This window comes from Microchirus variegatus (assembly GCF_963457635.1).
Source record: "Microchirus variegatus genome assembly, chromosome: 10".
NCBI classification, from domain to species: domain Eukaryota; kingdom Metazoa; phylum Chordata; class Actinopteri; order Pleuronectiformes; family Soleidae; genus Microchirus; species Microchirus variegatus.
In genome coordinates, this window is record NC_139811.1 from 23443009 (window position 1) to 23464143 (window position 21135).

General features: G+C 39.1%; 1 protein-coding gene across 2 annotated transcripts in view; it reads left to right on the plus strand.

The window, feature by feature from the left end:
- stat5a (signal transducer and activator of transcription 5a) overlaps positions 1-21135 on the plus strand; it is a 67328-nt gene that overhangs the window by 16424 nt on the left and 29769 nt on the right. The window contains exon 1 of one of the 2 annotated variants that reach the window (XM_083896779.1): positions 13316-13337. The exons of the other annotated variant lie outside the window; for it this stretch is intronic. The gene's annotated coding sequence lies outside the window, so the exon portion shown is untranslated. Of the gene's footprint in view, positions 1-13315; positions 13338-21135 lie in introns of those variants that run through there. 2 annotated transcript variants of the gene reach the window in all.

Below are 21135 nucleotides of genomic sequence, written 5' to 3' on the forward strand. Positions count from 1 at the left end.
TGGCAATGCGGCCTAAATGTGTTAAATGACCTGAGTAGCCAACCAGCAAAACTTTTTATGTAATTGCCTCATGATGGTTTGTGAAATGAAGGGGAAAAAAAGATTGTACCTCTGTATTATATATTTTATTCCAGTTAAAGATTAAGCCTGTGCCAGGTCCAAAACATGCTCAGCTGCTGCAGGACTGGCATTTATAATATTGGCAGTCGTACATTGGCCTGAGACAAGGTCCTTGAAAACTGGAGGACTGACAAAACACCCTGGTGCTGATTGCCTCTTTCCTATCTGACTTTTCTTGAATGTTCTCTCCAGAACACATTGACATGCTAATGTTGAAATGGCGAAATCAAATCAAGTTTACCACCTTTAAAGCCTGAATGGAAATGCATTCACATGGTAATTAGTAGCTGTTTTTTTTGATGCGGTGATTTAATCAAAAAGAGAAATAACTACTAATTGTACTGTTGACTCACGTAGCTGTGCTTTCAGTTTTTGAGTGTTTCTGAGAAATATCGTGAAGGGGGAGGACTTGAAATAATGTTCCTTAAGAAATGCAAGAAGAAGCCATTTTACTGTCAAGTTTATTTTTCAAAATATTGTATTCAATACCTCCTCCCACCTCCCACTATTTCTGGTATCTATAAGTTTTCAGAAGAAGTCCACAACTGTGGCTGAAATGAATGCAGAGGTCTGTTTCCACATTCGCATCTAATATTGAGCATTTATGAGCCAAACTTAAACGGGGATTTTCATAAATGCCTGTGAAGGAAATTAAACTTACTGGTATTGCCTGGCCACATGGGTGACTTCATTCCAGTCTCCGAAGCCTCAGCATTTAAAAACATTCAGATTCATAAACAATAAAAATACAAATAATAATAATTCTACCCAAATGAAAAACAATATATTTTTCATCAACTAACACATACAGTATGTGTGGTGTTATTGGTTTAGCCCTTGTTCTCAGTACTCAACTCTGTTCGACACTGTTGATCAAAATCAACCAGGTCTATCATTAAGTAGGTCCTGAAGCTGTTTTCACGGTGGGGTAAAGGTGGAATTGACCTTTGCTGAAAGCTCTGAGTTGGCCATGATTGAAGGGGAGACGTGGTAAGGGGAGCAGCAGCAGCAGCAGCAGCAGCAGCAGCAGCAGCAGCAGCAGCAGCACAGGGCTTGGGGGGGCTGGGTCTGCAGCTTTAGTGACTGAGTTAGATACTGTGTGTGAGAAACTGCAGCACTATGACCTCTGACACATGACAAGCTGGGAAGACCACAGGGCGTGGCTCTCAGAAACTGTTTACAGGAAAAAAATGTACTTTCAAAGAGGACTTATGACTAGCAATGTAAACATTACATTTTCAGTGAAGTAAATGCTGCCATTTTATACCAATTTCATAGCAATGCTCTCTGTCTTAAAGGTTCCATATGTAAGAATGTGGCCAAAAACTGTTACAACATTCAAATTCAAAATACCGAGGTCTTTTTGGTTTTGGTTTTCTGACATAACTGGCAACCCGTGGTTGCTCGGCAGCTGAGACTCTAGTGACTGCAGTGATTGGTAGACGACGGTAGGTGGCGCCACATGCCAAAACATGATTTCATAACATAAACATGATTTGCAGTCTGCAAAATATATATTTTTAATGCAAATATTTTGTCTGTACTGTTGTTGTTGGTGAGTTCAGTTTGTTATATGAACATTATTCCTGAGTCTCTGTGACATATTAGGAGGATTTTACGGCCAGTTGCTTTAGATTTATTACATAATGCACCTTTAAAACTAATCCGAAGATGTTGATACAATACATAACCCATATTTGCCCTACCACCTTCCTTTCCTTTGACATGTACAAAAAAACACTTGCACACTCACAACACACACACATCCTTTAGGATTAGAGGTCACGAAGATTGAGTCTGCATGACTGAAAGAGGAAATGGCCGAGAACATGAGCCATGTAGATAAGGGTTAATAGAGTTATGACATTCTAATACAAATGAATCAGGTGTAATATTGAATAGGATTTCTAAGGATAATTTGGTTAAAGTTAGATCTATTTTATTTAATCACATGTAAACACAGAGTGACTGGCGCAGGTAAACTAATAAAGCAGCACTAACTTTTCTCCCAGCTGATGAAAAGCATTGATTCAACTGCCTGAATCTGATCATTCTCCTCATGGGTGTGAGCTCACACAGAGCACAGACATCTCCTCCCAACAGGATGTCTGAGTCCACAGCAGCTGAATGTTATGCTGCAGGATCCTCTTACTTTACAGCTGCAGCTCAGTGATGGTCCTTAACCCTCTGACAGTGAGATAGAGGGGTTATTTAAAAGAGTAGGAAGAACAGAAATGACCTGCCAGACTAATGAGATATGGAAAAAACAGCCTTGTCAGCATTTGGGGGAACTGTCCTCCCAATAAGCGACGTGTCATTTGAATTGCACCAATATTGTGTTCTGTCAGCTCATAGATACATAATGATCTGCCTGTCCTCACAGACACCCCTGACAGAGAGCTCTAGCCTCAGTTTGCAGTTGCACATTCTGGCAGTGTGAGAGTTTTTTATTAGCTCCAGCACAGGCCAGACAAAGTCTTGCTCTAAAATCTGTCCCCAGGTCTTTCTTTAGCTTCTGTCTCTACCGGCCACCCCCTCTGAAGCTTTGGTGAATGAAGTTCACAGGCTCTTAAACAGTTTGTTACTAACCATGCATCATTTCCAATGAAAAACTTCACGATTCATGGTGCTGTGATTGGACTAGTTGCAGTTATGGTTGGGCAATAATTAAATTACAATATATTTCTTCAATATAACTAAGTTTCAATTATGTATCAATGAGTTTCTTCTCTGTACACACACACACACACACACACACACACACACACACTTTGACACCAAATGTCTAATGTTTCAGCTTAGATGGGTGAACTGTTTCTGTGTTTATTAAGTACTACTACTGGTTTATTCAACTTTTACTCAAATCCTTTAAATCGAATTGTTGATTTGTTGTTTTTGGCCATATCAGTATGTCCTAGTTACAATCATAGACCATATAGAAAATGTGGATATTGTATTCTGGTTCTTCTGAGGACATCACCCATGCATATGTAGAAATATATGCAATAGTCTCGAGGCAGCAACTATGCTGGTTGCCAAAAACAACTACATGTGAATGGAAGTTTATGGGAAAGTTAGCCTACTTCTTGATTCATAATATCAGATGATGACAATTTTGTAAATTATGTTCCAATTTAGAAGAAAATAGACAATAAATAATGGCACATTATGAATTGACACTAGCTGATATCATTGAATAGGATCATGATTGCCAGGTGATGCATCTACACATTGGTTTGTAGAACCGAATTGCAATTTGTGAGGCTTCAGAATGAGAGTTCAGTTACTTATGGGTGACATTATGGCCAGTTGCGACTTGGTTGCAAGGCTCTTAGATGTAGGAGAGCAGGTAGACACGAAGTTTGCAGCGTGTTCTGGATTATCTAAAGTTTTTCTAACGGAAAATCATGAGATGCTTTGCATTCATGTTGCCAAACGGAGATTCTTTCAGCAAACATTCTTTGTTTCTCTTTAACAATCAAAAGTGGGTTATTTTTATTACCGTTACCCTGAGTTTGTTCCCTAGCCTCCACAACATAGGAGATATATACGCCGTGTCTCAATTTAGGGGCCATTTCCTTTCAGTGGCTGCATTAAAAGGGTCAGTAGCATGGTATCCATACTACAACATAGTATGTGACCTTTAGATCCTTCCATGTCCAACTTAACCCAGGAGTCATTGTGCTCCAGCAAATGTTTCAGAAGATAACAGTGGCCAACAATAACAAGACACCCAAAGAACACACTGTTTAAGGTCTAGTGTGAAACATTTAGTATTGAAATAGAATATTCTATCCATAAGTATATTTGTAATAGTGAATATTTGCTAAAAAATAAATAATTATTTGGTGTTTTTATGTCATGTATTGAACGATCGTATTGGAAAACAACATGTCTGATACCAGGCTGAGTAGAGCCGACCAGTGCTAGAACTGTATAATGGAAAAACACCAAATGAGGAAGTGTGATCAAACCCTACATCTAAAGGATTGCCTGATCATTGAGATCACTGTGATGAGTAACAGTTTTAACCTGGTGATACTGTAAAAGCATCAAGAAATATATATTCATATTACAGTACAACACAGCAAACCCATGAAAGTTCACGTCAAACCTAGTCTGGAAGGGATTTTCTGAGCTTTATCTCAGAGTTTCATCTTCTCCTGTGTCTTGTCCCAGTAGCTTTTTTAAAACCCAGTGTCTGCATTCTGCAAGCACCAGGGGTTTTAGGGTCTTCGTCTTCATCTCATCTGCCGTACCGCAGGACTATGTAAACAACACTCTCATCTGGGGCCTCATTACAACCCCTTATTGACTGCCCCAGAGACCTCCAACATTCCCTCGCAGAGCTTCTGTGTGGGGCTTCCCCCAACCCCATGGTCCTAGTTAGGGACACGGCAGGGCCCCTGGGATGTTTGTTCACTTGTCAGATGTCGTTAAAAACGCTGTTTAGGAACACAACAAGAAAGGCGCGAGAGAAAAGTGGGTGACCTGACAGGAGAATGCAGGATGGGCAGATGGTATAGGATTAAGGAGGATGTTTTTTTAAATAAAATGAAGTCCGTTTGCCTGCAGCTAACTCAAGAAGAAACCTTTTAAGTAATGTTTTTTTGTACTTATCTCATGTACCGACCCGTAGAGCAGAACAATTAATAATTTTCAAATATAAATCACAATTTTAATCAACACAATGTCTGTTGTCTGTGCGCTAGTTTAGGTAAATCAATTTTTAGTCTAATAACTGATCTGTCATAAATGTTATTCCTAATCTCTGAACTCTGAAGATTGGAACAGAATTACATTGAAGTAATCACAAAATGAGCATTATATCGTCTGAAGAGCGTAACAAAAATCGTTAAAAAACTTGTGCTTTTATCTCCACTAAAATTGTGACTTCTTTTTTGTGGATAGTAATCTTCAACATTGTTTGTACAAATTCTGTCCCTGTGTTGTTTTTAAATGTCTTAACTTGCACCTTGAATGTGCCGATGTGTATGAAAAAGTGCCCGATAAACAAAACTGCCTTGCATTGCCTCCAGATTTTTGTTTTCTTCTCCCGTCTTGAGATTTTGAATTCATCCACACACTGGTGATATTGAGTGATGTAGCAGCAAATGTATAGATTCTCTAATCTCTGTTTAAACATGTCTTGCAGACAGAGGGCGTGCAGAAACGTCCAGTCATGCTGTTTGCGTGTGGAAAGGACACAGCCGTTTGAAACCAGCGTGTTGCCAAAGGTCTTGACAGATTACAGTTCCCACTAATGCATGTGTTTGGTTAAGAAGAGAAAGGGACGGGGGCATTTCAACGATTACCCCAAATGCCCTCAGCTGACACATGGACTGGTGAACTTATTTGTCTGGATCTGTTGCATGTCCTGTCTCTACAATGTGAGCTTTATGTAGGTTAAGCTTCTTGTTGGATGATTATTTTGGAGGGTTTTTCTCAGCGGTGTGATTAAAGCCTTCTGTTTTGTGCACATGGTCATCACAGAGATATTATTGCTGTTATTCAAGTGGGAAAGCTTCTTTGTCTGTTATTTATTAAGCAGCATAAGCGTGAATAATACCCCATGTTGAAATGAAGGACATTCATTTGAAGCAAACATTTTTAAGAAGCTTGTCTGGAGTGTATTTACTGAGACTTGACAGATGACAGACAGATGAATCCATGATTGAGGGAAACTAGGTGGATGTGGTGATGATGTGATTTCCTTTAGAAATGTTTTAGATCCTTTTTATGTCTTTGGCCTGAAAGTGTGTTTCTAGTTTGGAAACAAAGACCAGTGTCACTTCAGTTGCCAGATGGTTTAATGATGACATTTCTGTGAAGTAGAGCTCTGTTGGTCTGTTTTAAGGCAGGCTTCATTACAAGTAAAAGCACTGAAACAAAAAATAAAGGGCTAACTTCATGAAGCAGATACATCGTGTTGGTGTCTTGTGATGCACAGGCCAGTTGTTCAGGTGCATATTCCTTTTCCTATTCCTTTAATCACATAGTAATCCCACTGCAAAATAGTGTAAGTTCATATTTGAATCATTAAAGCGAGGGCAACAGTATCCGAAAACCAGAAGTCCACGAAAAGTTCTATTCTTGGCTCCACAGTGCAGCACAGAGTTCTACACAAACTTCCAGCCTCAGAGGATTTATCTGTCAAGTGGATACATGTTATATATGATGGCAATGTGCCTGTTAGAGCCTGATGATCACTTTTCCAAATGCTAACTGCTGTTAGCTCCCAGTAGCTTCTGTGGCTGATTTCATTTCCTGCCCCTTAAGTTTCGTTTTACTTTTTTTAAGGTGGACCTAAAGAGATACTACTAAACCGAGCGTTCTGAACAGGGCTGTTTTGGCAGGGTGATTGAACTGCTGTGGTGCTTCATCCATCGTATTTTGACCGTTACAGACATGTTCATTAGGACACCAGGGAACTAGGTTAACTTGGAGAAATAGGGTATAATATGTCCCCTTTAAAGGGTTCAGTTCCAGGTTTTGTATGAGATATTGACATACTATGAAGCAGTAACATGATAGAACAGGACTGCCATCAGGGACAGAATGAGAAACTGATTTAAATCACTGAACTAACGGCCTCCAGACTGTAATTTATGACTGCTTCAGTCAACGGCATCTAAAACGTCCACTGTGTAACTTAATTTTTCGGCCTGGTTTTGGACATTGAGACAAAAAAATCAAACAAATGTTATTTTAAATGTTTAAATGTGTTCTGAATTTCAAATTGAACATGCAACATCTGGTGTTCATGTACAAATACAAAACAAAACATGTTTGGCATTTTTTCCATTTTAAATTGTTCATACACTCTTTTAACGTGCAGCCAATTGTAAATAACTGCCAGATATTGAAAGTTATTCTGGTAAAATGGGCAAAAGCACTAACTCACAGGATTATTTTCTGGCCCTTTTATGGTTAAAATAAGCCAAAAATAAAAGAAAGAAAAAGTCCACACTGACATTTTGAGATTAACGTTATAAAGGGTTAATTAGCATTGTGGGAACTATTGTTTGTATCCTAAGTAAATGCAAATGTTAGCAACACTTTATTGTCTTTTTCTGTCAGCACTGGACTGAAAGGTTAATTAATACTTTAGATAATAACAATACATTTGGCCATTTATTCTGACTGAGCAGTGGCTGCTGTTCAGTGTTTGGTCATAGATAGATGTAGGATCATGTGCCTTTTAAAGGTGGACTGACAGTAACTTGCACTGACTCATAACAGCAGACTTACCGGACAGAGGCAACAGGCTACATGATCATCCTTGCTGTGCATCTCTGCTCTGGCTGCAGGGCTTTTCCCTCCTAAAAGTGGCTCCCAATCCCAACAAGCTGACATTCCTGTGCTTCCACTGATTTCAGCTGCAGGGCATGTCCACATTTAACATTCCCTCTGAGTCCCCAATTATATAATGTCACTCAATGGATCTGTTAAGTTCACACCAGCATGCATGGATGCGCAGCCATACGCTGAACAAAAACACTGTGTCATAGGTCAAATTCTATATCCAGAAGATTAAAAAAAAAGAGGACGCACTCACAAGTGTGAATGTAACTGACAGGCAGAGGTGGAAAGAGTACTGAAATAAGTAAAAGTACCACTAATTTGATACAATTAGTCAAATTAATAGTACTGGTCTAAAAATGTACTCAAGTTAAAAATTAGCCTGTTTAAAATGTACTCAATAAAAGTTACAGAGATACTTTTTTAACAAGGTTATTTCTTGTGTCGTGCAAAAAAGCAAAATAAATAAAATATGTAAACCCATAATGTATCAGTCCAAATGGGTCAAAGGTCACACATGCTTTAACTTTCTCACTCACTCAGGGACCTTGATTAGGGCCAATTCATTCATTCACCTGTCCTCATCATTCACTGACAAAGTTTTTGGCGTGTGTATTCTATTTTATTTTTTTTATTTTTTTTACCCAAAAAAAACATACTTAAGTAAAAATAAAATAATACATTTCAAAATGACTTAAAAAAAACAAAACAAAAAAAAACCTACAGTAACGTAGTTGAATATAATTCATTACTTTCCACCTCTGGTAAAGATTGTTTTGATTTGTCATAATGTGCTTTTTTAAGTTGCATAATTTCACCAGATATTTAGATTTTAGTGTCTTTGACTCTGAAACACAATAAAGAAGGGAAGTTCAACTTCCACTTCTGAATGCTGACAGCTATATTTCACTGCAAACCACCAGTAGGCAGTTTTTAGTTTTTTTAGTTTTTTTATTTCATTCATGACCGACATGAAAATGAAATCAACATCCTGCAGCTTTATTAATACAGATTTTAGGTAGTCTACTTTCCAAGGACTCATTTAAATCTGGCTCTGTTGTGCATTCAAGGACAGTTTTTAATCTATCACACACATATATATATATATATATATATAGAAGAGAGAGAGAGATATTTTTATTTTATTTTTTTTAATGTGTTAATTGTAGCGTGACTGCAGTGGAGAACCCGCTTGCTTGCATCACCTGTTTGGATGATATCTGCATCTGTTGTTCTGTGGTAACAAAATGCACACACACACACACACACACACACACACACACACACACACACACACACACAACCCACTGGCTGCTGTTTAACCTCCGTTTGCCTCTGTATGTTTATTTATGAACCTTCTGAGTCCTGCATTGTACGCACTGTGAGAAAGATCACGAGCCATGTTATTTTTTTATTTGTGATAAAACCTTTGTGTCGCTTGTAGCCGAGTGTCATTGTGACTTTTCGTTGTATTCCACAGCTGTGCACATACAGTATATATACACAGCAACACTATAACTCAAAACGGCACATACATACAGTACATAGGCTGTGTGGTGTGTGTCTCACCTCCAATATCCTGACTTACTCACGGGCGTCTGTCCAGATGGTTGGAGAGTGTGAGCCGGGGGAACAAAGCAGATCATTGGCTGGATGAGCTCTGGCTGGAAGAGGTTTAGGGTGGGGTGGGCCAGAGGCTACCAGGCCAACTGAGCACAATCAGGTCACACTGCCAGGGACTCAGCGGGTGCACAGAGAGTACAGCAACAGAGATCTGCAAGAGGAATTATTCCCCCTCTAGTGAAGTATTGAGTGAAACTGCCCGCTGTGTTTATCTTGCCATGTTGTGATTCTCTTAAGTTTCAATCTGATATTGGACATTTAAGTAAGTATAACTCACATGAGAAGGCTTATCTACTGCTGTCACTATTATTTTTATATAAAGCATTTCTTGAAGTATTCACTGTGTGAATGTCTGGCGAGGTTCCAAAAAGAGGCTCAGTGGATACTAACATGTTGATTGGTCAGAGAGTGTTGTCACTGGAAGAGTTGTGACGACACTCTCTGACCAATGTGACGTCCGACACAAGAATCAAACCGAACAATGCCAAACTGTAGAAGGGCAAATGTCCGCACAAATGCGGCATATGCATTTATGTCCTTTTGACTCGCTAATGTAGTGATTCACACGCATTTGGGTCTGATTCTACCGGTTAAGAGGTTTAAAACGAGCCGTCAATCACCCAAATTGACCAAGGTAAGCCAGAGCTATGGCGTTGCGTAACTGAAGACGCTGTAGAGTCACAGTCGTTATTACGCACCGCACAGGGAGCATCCATTTACAGCGAGTTTTCATACTTTTTTTTTTTTCAAAACAAGTTCTTTTTAGACCAATAGTGACATGTAAACCAAATTAAATGGGTTTTAATAATTTGGTACCTAAGAAATCTCAAATGGCACAGATAGAACGCCTAGACATCTCTTTACTAAAACCTCTGTAACTTTACTCTGCTTCACTTCAACAGCATCAGACTTTGCACAGCTCATGTCCAAATGTTGTTACGTGACCTCCATGTGTTTTTAAGCTCCTACTGCATATTTTAAAGGTGATATTTGCTTTAAAATGCAATATTTTTTTAAGGCGAGAGAAAAAAATCCTTCAGTTATGCTGTGTTCCATGTTCATTTACTCTGACACAGTGGCACCTACAGTGAAACTTAGATGGAACTTATGTAGAATCTCACAAGTGTTATCTTTATTTTGATACCAAGATAATTCACATAGAGCTTGTAACTGCAGAGATTTACTCTATTTAGTTTGGGCATGTCATTTTTGAGCAGGGACTCCAAAAAGAGGGTCAGGGAAGAAGAGGTCAAAGAAGTAAAAAAAAAAAAAAAACATGCATTATATCTCCAACATTTAGCAAAGGAAATTTATAGCTGGCGATCCTGAGCCGAATCACAACCTGTTCAGCCGTATTTCAGTTCAGTGGCTGCGTCAGATGGTGTCATGCTCTGCAGGAAGTACTGAACTAATCTTTTTACTTAACTGATTCTAATGATTCAGTTACACGGAAAACAACTGCTTCGCTCGTCACTAGTTGTGTCGTGTATAAAACGACGTCACGGCAGTTTTGTGCAGCCATGCGATGACAAACACTCCCCTATTGAGGAGATACTAAAGTAATGGAAAACAACCTGCCTGATACCAAATGGAGAAGAGTTGAGCCAAGCAGAGTCGTGCTAGAACCTTCATCTAAAAATGGTCAAGCAATACTATCAGACCTGGAAAGTTGTCAGGCAAAATGAGATTTTAAAGGTGCATTATGTAATAAATCTTAAGCAACTGGCCATAAAATCCTCCTAATATGTCACAGAGACTCAGGAAAATTGTTCATATAACAAACTGAACTCACCAACAACAACATTACAGCCAGAATATTTGCGTAAAAAATATATTTTGCAGCCTGCAAATCATGTTTATGTTTTGAAATCGTGTATTTGGCATGTGGCGCCACCTATCGCCGTCTACCAATCATTGCAGTCAGTAGAGTCTCAGCTGCCGAGCAACCACGGGTTGCCAGTTACGTCAGAAAACGAAACCTAAAAGACCTCGGTATTTTGAATTTGAATTTAGTAACTGTTTTTGGCCACATTCTTACATATGGCACCTTTAACACAGAAATGCTCAGTCGTGTTGTCCCGCCATCGCAATAGTTTCTGACCATATTGTGCAGCTCTAGTTTTCACACAAGTTTTCATCTTTGAGTTGTCTATGTACTACAAGGTGCTTCGTGAGAGATCACAATGATCAAAAAAAATATTTCAACCTCTCTCTACCGGGCCAACTCCTTTAAATAGTCTCCTGCTCCCACAAGGTTGCAAAAGGCCACCATTGCCACTTGTCATCACCAGTGAAATAAGGCTTCTCTGTTACTTAAATAAGACTCAGGCGCACCTCTGCGTGTACGTTTGCGTGAAGGAGCGAGTGTGAGCTGACATGAGAGACGAGTTTGCTTGACAGTGTGAGGCCCACAATGACGATTAATCATTAGTTTTCAGGCTGGGAGTCGGGGAAAATCTGTGGCGACGCTGTCACCTGCAGTATATTAAGACGTTCTTGATCGATCCAACATCATCTGCTGCTCCATCACTCAACCTGCACAGCTGCAGCCAGTGGCACACAGAAATTATGGATTGCACTGGTCTGGTGTTTCTGGAGCACAGCAGAGTTGGAAGGATAACTAACATATTCTACCCCAGTAAAAGAAGTGTTATAGTTCTGCCCAAGTAAAGGTGAAAAAATAGCTAATTTTAATCTCAAAATAGTCACTTTGATTTGAGAAACAATTTAAGTGCAGCAGCAAAAGCCTTTACTGTATTTGGATAAACCGTGTCCAAAAACATTTTCAAACAAATCAAACATTCAAAGTGTCATGAGTCGTGGACTCTGCAGACCACTTTTGCACCACTTTATCTTCCCCATCTGTCACTGCAGCAGTTTCTGTGGCGCTGCACAGTCAATCTGAGATTTCAGTTCATGTCTGAGAGAGGCTACTGTCTGTGTGAACATTATTATTATTATTCCTGCTGACGATTGCAAATACACGTCCATAAAATAAGAGTTTGTCAAGTTAGAAAGTCAGTTTTCATACTCTGCAAGTCTACTAAAACTGCTCTCAAGCTACCGTGTCGTTAAAAAAAAAAAAATGGATTTGTCAACATTATACTTTTATGTACATCTTCCAGCCGTGTAAAATTTGTCTGAATTGATTCCTCATAGCGTCTGTTATTCAGTATGTTTCTGTCCTCACAGTGTTAAAGCATGAACAGGGAATACAATATTGAATCCTTTAAAGCGGACCTAGACCAGAAGTTCCTATTAACGCTGTTTTTTTAGTGTGTATCTGCGTCATTACCTTGTTTATGAAGCCCTGAAGGTTCAAAACAAACAGTTCAGCCACTGCTGAGAACGCTGTGTTTTATTGTAATCTTGGGCTCAGCGAGATCTCTGAAAAAACCCGGTCCGGTTACATAAACAGAGGTTCTTCTGAACAGCAGATCCTTCTGCTCCGGGCACTAGTCCTGGCACATCCGGTTGCGTAACATTGAACCACAGAAGAAGAATAACGTCCGTTGTGGAGGTGTTTCACGAGCGACAGTGTCTTCTGACTCTGGGTCTGACTCCAGGTCAAAGTCATAAAGGGACTGCGGCGGGGAGTCGTGAAGAAGCTATTTTTAAACATTGTTAAAACAATGTTTTGATGATGAGTAGCAGTGCATCCACCGTTCCAGAGGGGGGAGCTGCGCTTCTGAGAACGGGTGTGCTGATTATGTCACTTCCGGGTATTGGCCAATCACAAGACAGTTGTGAAGGCTCTACGCTGGCTGGCCAATCACAACACACTCTGTCTTCTGGGTGTGAGAGTTCAGTCTGAAATATCGTGGCTGAGTACAGTGTCAGAAAAGACAGATTTCTTTCGGCTTGTTTACAGCAACAAGGAGGTTTTTGACCATAAAAACAAGTTAATGTATGTAAGTAGACCTCCATAACTAACATATATGTGCAACAGGACCACTCTATGTGAGCTTTAAGCTGACAAAGCATATATTCAGTCTCCTTCTCCGACTGTCAATTCAGTACAATTTCATTCAGACTAACTTGTATTTAAAAGTTCAATTCACTGAACTGGATACAATAATGAATATTTTTTGAGTCTGTGTGTGTGTGTGATTTAAATTGAAGGAAACACTTGGTATATCTTTGTGTTTGATATTTCATACAGTGTACAGGCACAGACTGATAACTTGTGTTCATAATAAATGCCCGGGTTTCTCTTCTTCTTCTTCTATTTGAAGTGGCTCATCATCACAGTGAGAAGTCAAATCGAGTCCTCGAGCCTCGGCTGCTGCGCTGTGAGTAACTGGCTGCTGCTGTGCACCATGTGTATCTGCTCCTCTTACCTCTTTTTGCTCCATTACACTTCATTTCTATCAATGTCTGCTTGTGCATCTAAAAGACACTGTAGCTTGTTGTGAGCTGTTCAGTTTTGGTAAGATACTTGTCTTTTTGCTTGATTTTGACATTTGATAAGCATCCAGGACAGTTGGTTATAATTTAAACTGTTACAAGGCTTTTTGTTTTAAAATCAAAGCATATACAGTCATGGCTGAAAGTGTTGGCACCCCTCGATTTTTTTCCAGAAAATTCACTCAAAACTCATAAAATGGGCTAGACAAGATTGTTGGCACCCTCACCCTTAATATCTGGTTGCACACCCTTTGGAAAAAATAACTGAAATCAATCGCTTCCTTCCTGCAGTGCTTTACATTTTGGTCATGTGACTAATTTCACAGGTTGACAGTGGCTCTTATGCTGCCACTAAATGATGGAGCGTTATCTGATGTTGCGTCAAACTGTCCATTCCTGACAGTTCCTGTCCGGATCACGGGTTTTCATTTTCTCTGTTTGGCATTCAAACATCATAAATGTTTTGTTCGAGTACCAAATGATATACTGTAGCTGTAGGCAGACGTTTCATTAAGTCTTTCTTATTAAATTGGTAACTTGCAGTCATTTAAATGCTACAGCCAGTGCTTTTTTATTCCCCCTGGATATTATTTCCTGTGGAGCTGGTTTGTGTGTTTGTGTGTATGTGCACTTGTATTGATATATTTGCGAGGTCCAAGAAAAACATACAAACCTGTCTTTGTGAGGACATTTTGAGTAAGGTTTAGGATTGAGTTTAGGTTAGGGTTAGGCACTTTGTTGTGTTGTCTATTGTCTATGATGTGTCCTCTAGAAGATATAAAAACAGGCATGTGTGTCATAAATAAGCTGTGCGGACCAATGGTCAAACAAACCTATCTTTGTAAGGACATCATTTGGTTTGTTCACACAACTTTAACAGGCTTTTTGAGGATTAAGACCTGGTTTTCGGGTTAGAATTAGGTTTAGTTTAGGTCAAAGGTTAGTGTAAGGTTAGGGAATACATTATGAATATGATGTGTCCTCAAGAAGAGATAAAAACATGTTTATGTGTGTGCACACAGCTACTTTTTGTATCACCTGGAGCACTGGTGTAAAAAAAGAAAATCACATTTAATCTCACTTATATAAACGTTCATGGCAGTTATTCAGTGACGTGCTGCAGAATGTCCAACTCTTAAAAAGGACCCCCCGTGTACATATTAATGATATTAATAATAACAGTAATGATATAATCAAAAATAAATGACATTTGTGATGCTTGTTGTACAGATTCCGTCTATATACAGCAACAATGGCGTCTCTGTTGCGTCATTTAAATGTCATATGTTAGACTTTTCCATTAAACCATTATTCAGTCACATGTTTGTCATGTAGCTTCTCGTACAAGCGGAGAAAATCAAGAGCCTCTTAACTCCATTAACTTCCAAGCTGAATCTAATATGACCACATACACAACGAGGGACACTGGAAAACACACTCTCGCACACACACACACACACACACACACACACACACACACACACACACACACACACACACACACACACACACACACACAACTGATTCCCTGTGCTTCTGACTCACGGGGAGCGTTTGTCGAACTTTAAGTGATCAGCACAGCCAGAGTCTTGATCGATGTCGGCCTTTTGTGTCGGAGGCAGCTCGAAAATGAGCTCGTCTTCTTAAATTGAGGATGTGAAGGCGACGGCTGGTCTTTTTTTTTTTAGCTTCTTGGCTGAAGAAATAAGAAGAGGAGCTGATGGGAGAACACCGTTCAGCTCTCAGTTCAGCGTTCAGTGTTAATCTTGTGACATGTATTTCATGGGAGTTTTTCCACATTAATATGTGAGGCAATGGACGGGCCATGTGTCGCCACCTGCACACACACACACACACACACACACACTCGCACACACACAGGCACATTACTAAACTAATGAGCCGCCGTCCTCACGTTGACAGCATGATGGGATGTGGGTTGGAGCATAGCAACAGGACCTCGGGGCAGGTTGAGCAGCACAAAGATCCTCTTGTAGACGTCTGTCTCTCCATTTTCAGCTCCTGGCACATTTGCTCGTCATGTGCTGCTCTGTGACAAGTCCCCCACGTCTTCCTCCTCTATCATTAATTCATTTTCATATATTTCAACGTGAATCGATTGTCACGTTTTGCTCTCTCGCTCTCTCTCTTGTGAGAGTAAGGATGAGGCCGAGGAAAAAGGCTCCAAGCTTCAGACACACACACTGTCAAGCCAAGTGCACATGGACTTTACTGAACTGTTTCTGCTTCCAAATATTTGAAAACATTTTTTTTGCATTTTTCAAAAATTGGAATTGGAGATAAATGCTGCAAAGAATCTAAAATAACCGTTTATTTGACAAGCTTCATGTACAAAAGCATATATTATTTTTATTGAAATATTTAAGTGCAGACACTTATTATTTCTCATTTTTTTTCTAATTCATTTTGTCAAAGAAAGGAAATAAAAATGGAAAATCTGCCAAAACGCTGCATCATATATACGCAATTTATTGAAAAGAAAATTGTCAGAATACCAAAATGTGCTGCTCTCATCTTTCTTTCTTTTTATTTTTGTGGCAGCAATAAGCTTCCATATATCTCAGAGTGGAAATAGATGCCACCATGAGCACTGGATGTTGTGCCGGAAGTAAGTTATGGGCTTCATTTTACCCTCGGCAAGCCTTACTCAGCCATTACTCTTACGACATGTTATTTATAAGTGCTGCCTTAGAGTGGGTGTGATAATGCGCAGCCTCTTTCATGGAGCAGCTGGACTGTGAGGGAGAGACGGAGGGGAAGAGGAGCATGGAAGTGTAGCTGCGAGGTAATGGAAAGGGCAGACGGTGGAGTCGTTAATTTATTACAGGCACCCTTTGTTTATCTATAGACAAAATTATGTCATGATTCGTAAAAAAAACCCTGCTGGCTTTACTACAGTCAAGTATGTGTTACCTCTGTAAGTGATCCCCTCATTTCTTTGCAAAGCATTTTTCAAAACAAGTAGTTCCTGTTAGAACAAGAAGTCTGAGTCGCAATACGTTCACAACAAAAGCTAATTAGTGATTTTAAGCTTCCGGCCACTCGACTTGTGAATAAACAAACAGGCACCAGCAGCATCATTCAATTAAATATGGAGAATTTGTACAAAAGTGTTTTTTTATTTTTTTAGCTTAAACAGTAGCTTTTCTTTGGCCTCTTAAAAAAAAATAGTTGATCCTCTGTGTGTGTTGCAGCTGTTTGTTTGTTTTACAAACCATTTTGGCAGTGACAAATCAAAAGTCATTGAGCTGCATCAGATCAGGAACAATACAACTTCCTCATTTTTACATTTGTTTTGCACGTATGCTGTATGTATGTAATGCTAATTTCTGTCATGGTTCACATACAGTTAACATGACTTTAAATTTTGACCCCCCCCCCCAAGTAAAGTTGAAACTTGAATGTTATTGAATACAATACTCCTACACATTTTTTAAAGGTATTGACTGAAAGAAGCACAGGCATTCTGTGTTGCATGAATGGATAAATGCATTAAGTTGAATTAGTCAGTGCACTTCAGAGTCAGCCTCCCTCAAGAACACAAATGATCGTGACTGCAGCAGAACAATCATCCATCAAACTGTCGTTATTTATTCTGAGACATCATGCATGGGAAAGGCTGAACAAAAGCAAAATGTAAGAATAAAAAGGGTCAAAAAGAAAGGCAATGAAGATACAAACCTTGTTAAAATAATTCCAGTCATAATCTGTTGACTGGCTCAGACTGTGACGCATGCAGTCTAGTCAGTACTGTAGTCTCCCAGTAAAACTAATCATTGATATTAAAATGAAGTCTTGATAGAACTGAACGACAGGTTTTGTAGCTTTAAAGCTACAGGACACACACACACACAACTAAGCACATTTTCACTACGATTTTAGTCAGTTTAAGGCAGGGGTCTCAAACTGGCGGCCCCCCAATCAATTACATGCGGCCCCCCACTTAATATCATGTTATAATGAAAACATTCGTATGAAAATTAATAATAGTTGTCCACACTATTATTTATGTCAATTAAAATAAATGTCTGTTTTTGATATGAATACATTCATTTTGCATCATAAATAGTATCATTTAAGGTGCATTATGTAATAAATCTAAAGCAACTGGCCATAAAATCCTCCTAATATGTCACAGAGACTCAGGAATAATGTTCATATAACAAACTGAACTCACCAACAACAACAGTACAGACAAAATATTTGCATTAAAAAATATATTTTGCAGACTGCAAATCATGTTTATGTTTTGAAATCATGTTTTGGCATGTGGCGCCACCTACCGCCGTCTACCAATCATTGCAGTCAGTAGAGTCTCAGCTGCCGAGCAACAACGGGTTGCCAGTTACGTCAGAAAACGAAACCTAAAAGACCTTGGTATTTTGAATTTGAATGTCGTAACCGTTTTTGGCCACATTCTTACATATGGCACCTTTAAGTACACGTGTGATATCATGATGCAATATTGTGAACAGTTGTTTTTTTCCCCACTTTTTGTTCTCTCGCCTGGCCCCCTCTTGACCACAATAGATGCGGATTGGCCCCCAGGTTATTTGAGTTTGAGACCCCTGGTTTAAGTTATAGTTATAAACACACAATTCAGTTTCAGTTAGTTGTCAGGCGAGGGCAATAGTATCCACAAGAGTGGATGTTCTATTCTTGGCTGCACAGTGCATCACAGAGTTCTACACAAACTTCCAGCCTCAGAGGATTTACGTGTCCAGTGGATGCATGTTATATATGACGGCAATGTGCCTGGCTAGAGTCGGCAAATGATGGCTTTTCCAAATGCTAACTGCTGTTAGCTGCCATAGCCTCAGTGACGCTGACGTAGTTTCTTGTGTCTCATTTGCATTTAAAGTGACAGGCACTCAAAACTGAGCGTTCTGAACAGGGCTGTTTTGGCAGGGTGATTGAACTGCTGTGGTGATTCATCTTTAAGTTATTTTGACCAAAGCATGTCACATACATGTTCATTAGGACACCAGGGAACTAGGTTAACTTGGAGAAATAGAATACTTTGAACTCTAGTTTTTATACAGTTTGGTTTGGAACGGTAAAATCAGCATCAAGCTTTGAATAAGAATAGACTGTGGGCGTTGAAGAAACACTGGTTGCAAGGGACAATTTTCTTTCACCCAATCAGGGTCAATGTCACGGGTCTAGCTCCACCCATACTGTACAGTACCATTACTCTGGTACTCGAAGGGAATGGAGCATTTGGGACCAGTTATTTTGGGACAATTCCTAATGGCAAAAAAATATGTACCGAACCGAACTCAACCGTTCAACTCGGTGGAAATGTGAGCAAGGATCGCTCATCGTGTCAAACTGCTGAAAAACAAAATATTTTTCAGCAGTAGAATCCACTTGTGAAGTTTTTTCGTGGGCACTTCTTTGTGTTTTCAGTCATACTCTAACCTGTTTGCAGACGTCTCACTTTAGTAACAAAATGTTGCCGTTGCCTCCGACTGTCTTTGAATGGATCACTTCCCATGTGCACTGTGGGAATAAACAGGCAACACAAGCTCTAAACACAGTGATACTGAGAAACTGAGAGAGAGAGAGAGAGAGAGAGAGAGAGAGAGCGCCACGTGGAGCTGATATTGTTAATCAACATTGTGTTTGACAATAGTTGAAGTCTGTGAATTTATGCAGCCATTGGCCAAGTCAAGAGTAGAGTTTATTTATTCTTCTCCCCCGTGGGAGAAATTTGTACGGATAGATAAAACCATACATGCAATGCAGGTCGTGCATAAAAATACAAATACATAAATACGCCCACGCATCCCTGTGTACAAACAAATCCCCATACACACCGACACACAGTACAATCACCTTTGTTTTCCTTCCTCCCCCTGAATCGCTCATTTATGAGTGTGATTGAGAGAGGAATGAACAAGTGCTTCATCGTGCCAGTGCTCTGTCGTGTGAAAATCAACTTGAACTTCATGTGTCCTTGAGCATCGTGAAATCTTAGACTTAAAAAAAACACAACAATGTCTTATTGGCACCACAGTCACAATTTCCTGTGTGAGATTTGTAGATGTCAAATATAAGTCAGAAAAAAATCAAGATAAAATAATATAAACATTGGTACTAAAAATAAGAAAGATTCAAAGAGTATACTTTTAACTTTTATTTTGACCGATCGACCTTTTGATCGATGCTTTCCATGATCATCGATTTTTATAAACGATCGCTGCCATCTTGAAAAGCTGTGTTGTGATTTTGCAACTAGTCATCGTAACATGTGTGAGTTCCATTTACAACATGACATCATGTATGTGCGTGTGTGTTGTTTCGTCGCTGGTGTTGACGAAGGCGCTCTGGTGTAAAGAAGAGCAGCGAGGTTGGTTTGAATGGTGGGTGGCACACGAGTTTCCTAACAGGAAGTGCATACTTACGTTGGTGAATGTTGAGTTTTTTTTCCCTCTCAGAGGAAAGAGTGGGTGAAATAAGTTTGTGTTTCATTTTTCCGTGAACACGATTGGATATTTTGAGAAAAAAAAAGCAGCAACATTCACCCGGGCTTTAAAGCACACACTGGACTCGTGTGCTGTGATTGTTGAGAGTTAATAGAAAACAAGGACATTGATTACGATTATCTGGGGCAGTTCAAAAGGTTGTATTGTATATGTGATTATTTATTAACATATTTACAGACATCTACTCAATATCTGTTCCATAATTGGCTCATTTTGTGGGGTTGTTTTTTCTCCTCTGCGTTCCTTTTTATAAATCTGAAAAGTACTATATCATAGTTATTATCACAGATACAGATGACTATTAAAACCTAAATGGCAATAAGTAATAGGGGTGGGGAAAAAAATCGATTCATAAACTTCAAAAATCGATTTTTGAAAAAATAACAATCTTTTTTTTTTTTTTTTTAAGTTTCTATTTTGAAAAAAACACACGTTTGTGTTATTTGTGTACAGTTTATTTTGGTTACTTCTGGGAGAAAAAGACAGCTAACCTAAGCTTTTATTTATGCAAGTTATTTTTTATACAGTAAGTAAGTTTTTATTTGTTTTGAATGAATAAATGTTAACTTTTGTCTTAAGTTTGCCTTTGTGTGATCACATTATCACATTATCTTATACAAACTGTATTGTTTTGATGACATAATTTGCCTTAACACACTATGCATTGTATACATTTTTTAATAGAGAATCGGTTGAATCGAGAATCGATTTTGAATCGAATCGTGACCCTAAGAATCGGAATCGAATCGTGAGCCACCCAAAGATTCAAATCCCTAATAAGTAATATTATTATTATCATGAGCAAAGAATTTGCACAGATCAGTTACTCAGACGGGTACAGTCTCTGCAGTCTGAATGAAATTGGTTCTTTTTATCATTGCAGTATTTTAATGTGTAATAGTATTTAGTATTAATTCTAGTATTTTTTTTTATTGATTATTGAGGATTTTTAACAAATTCAGGAGACCCCAGCTTTAACGCTTAGTGCTCATGTGGCACGGATCTGTGACGCAGGTGCACCGTTATATTTCCATAGGAATAATTCACAACTCCTTATATGGACATCCTGGGGGTGTGTCTTGAGTGGTCACATCTGCAGAAGTCACAAAATAAAATAGACTGTTAGCAACCTAATGCTCAGTGTTCTAAGGGTTAAAGACGAGGACAGTGTCAG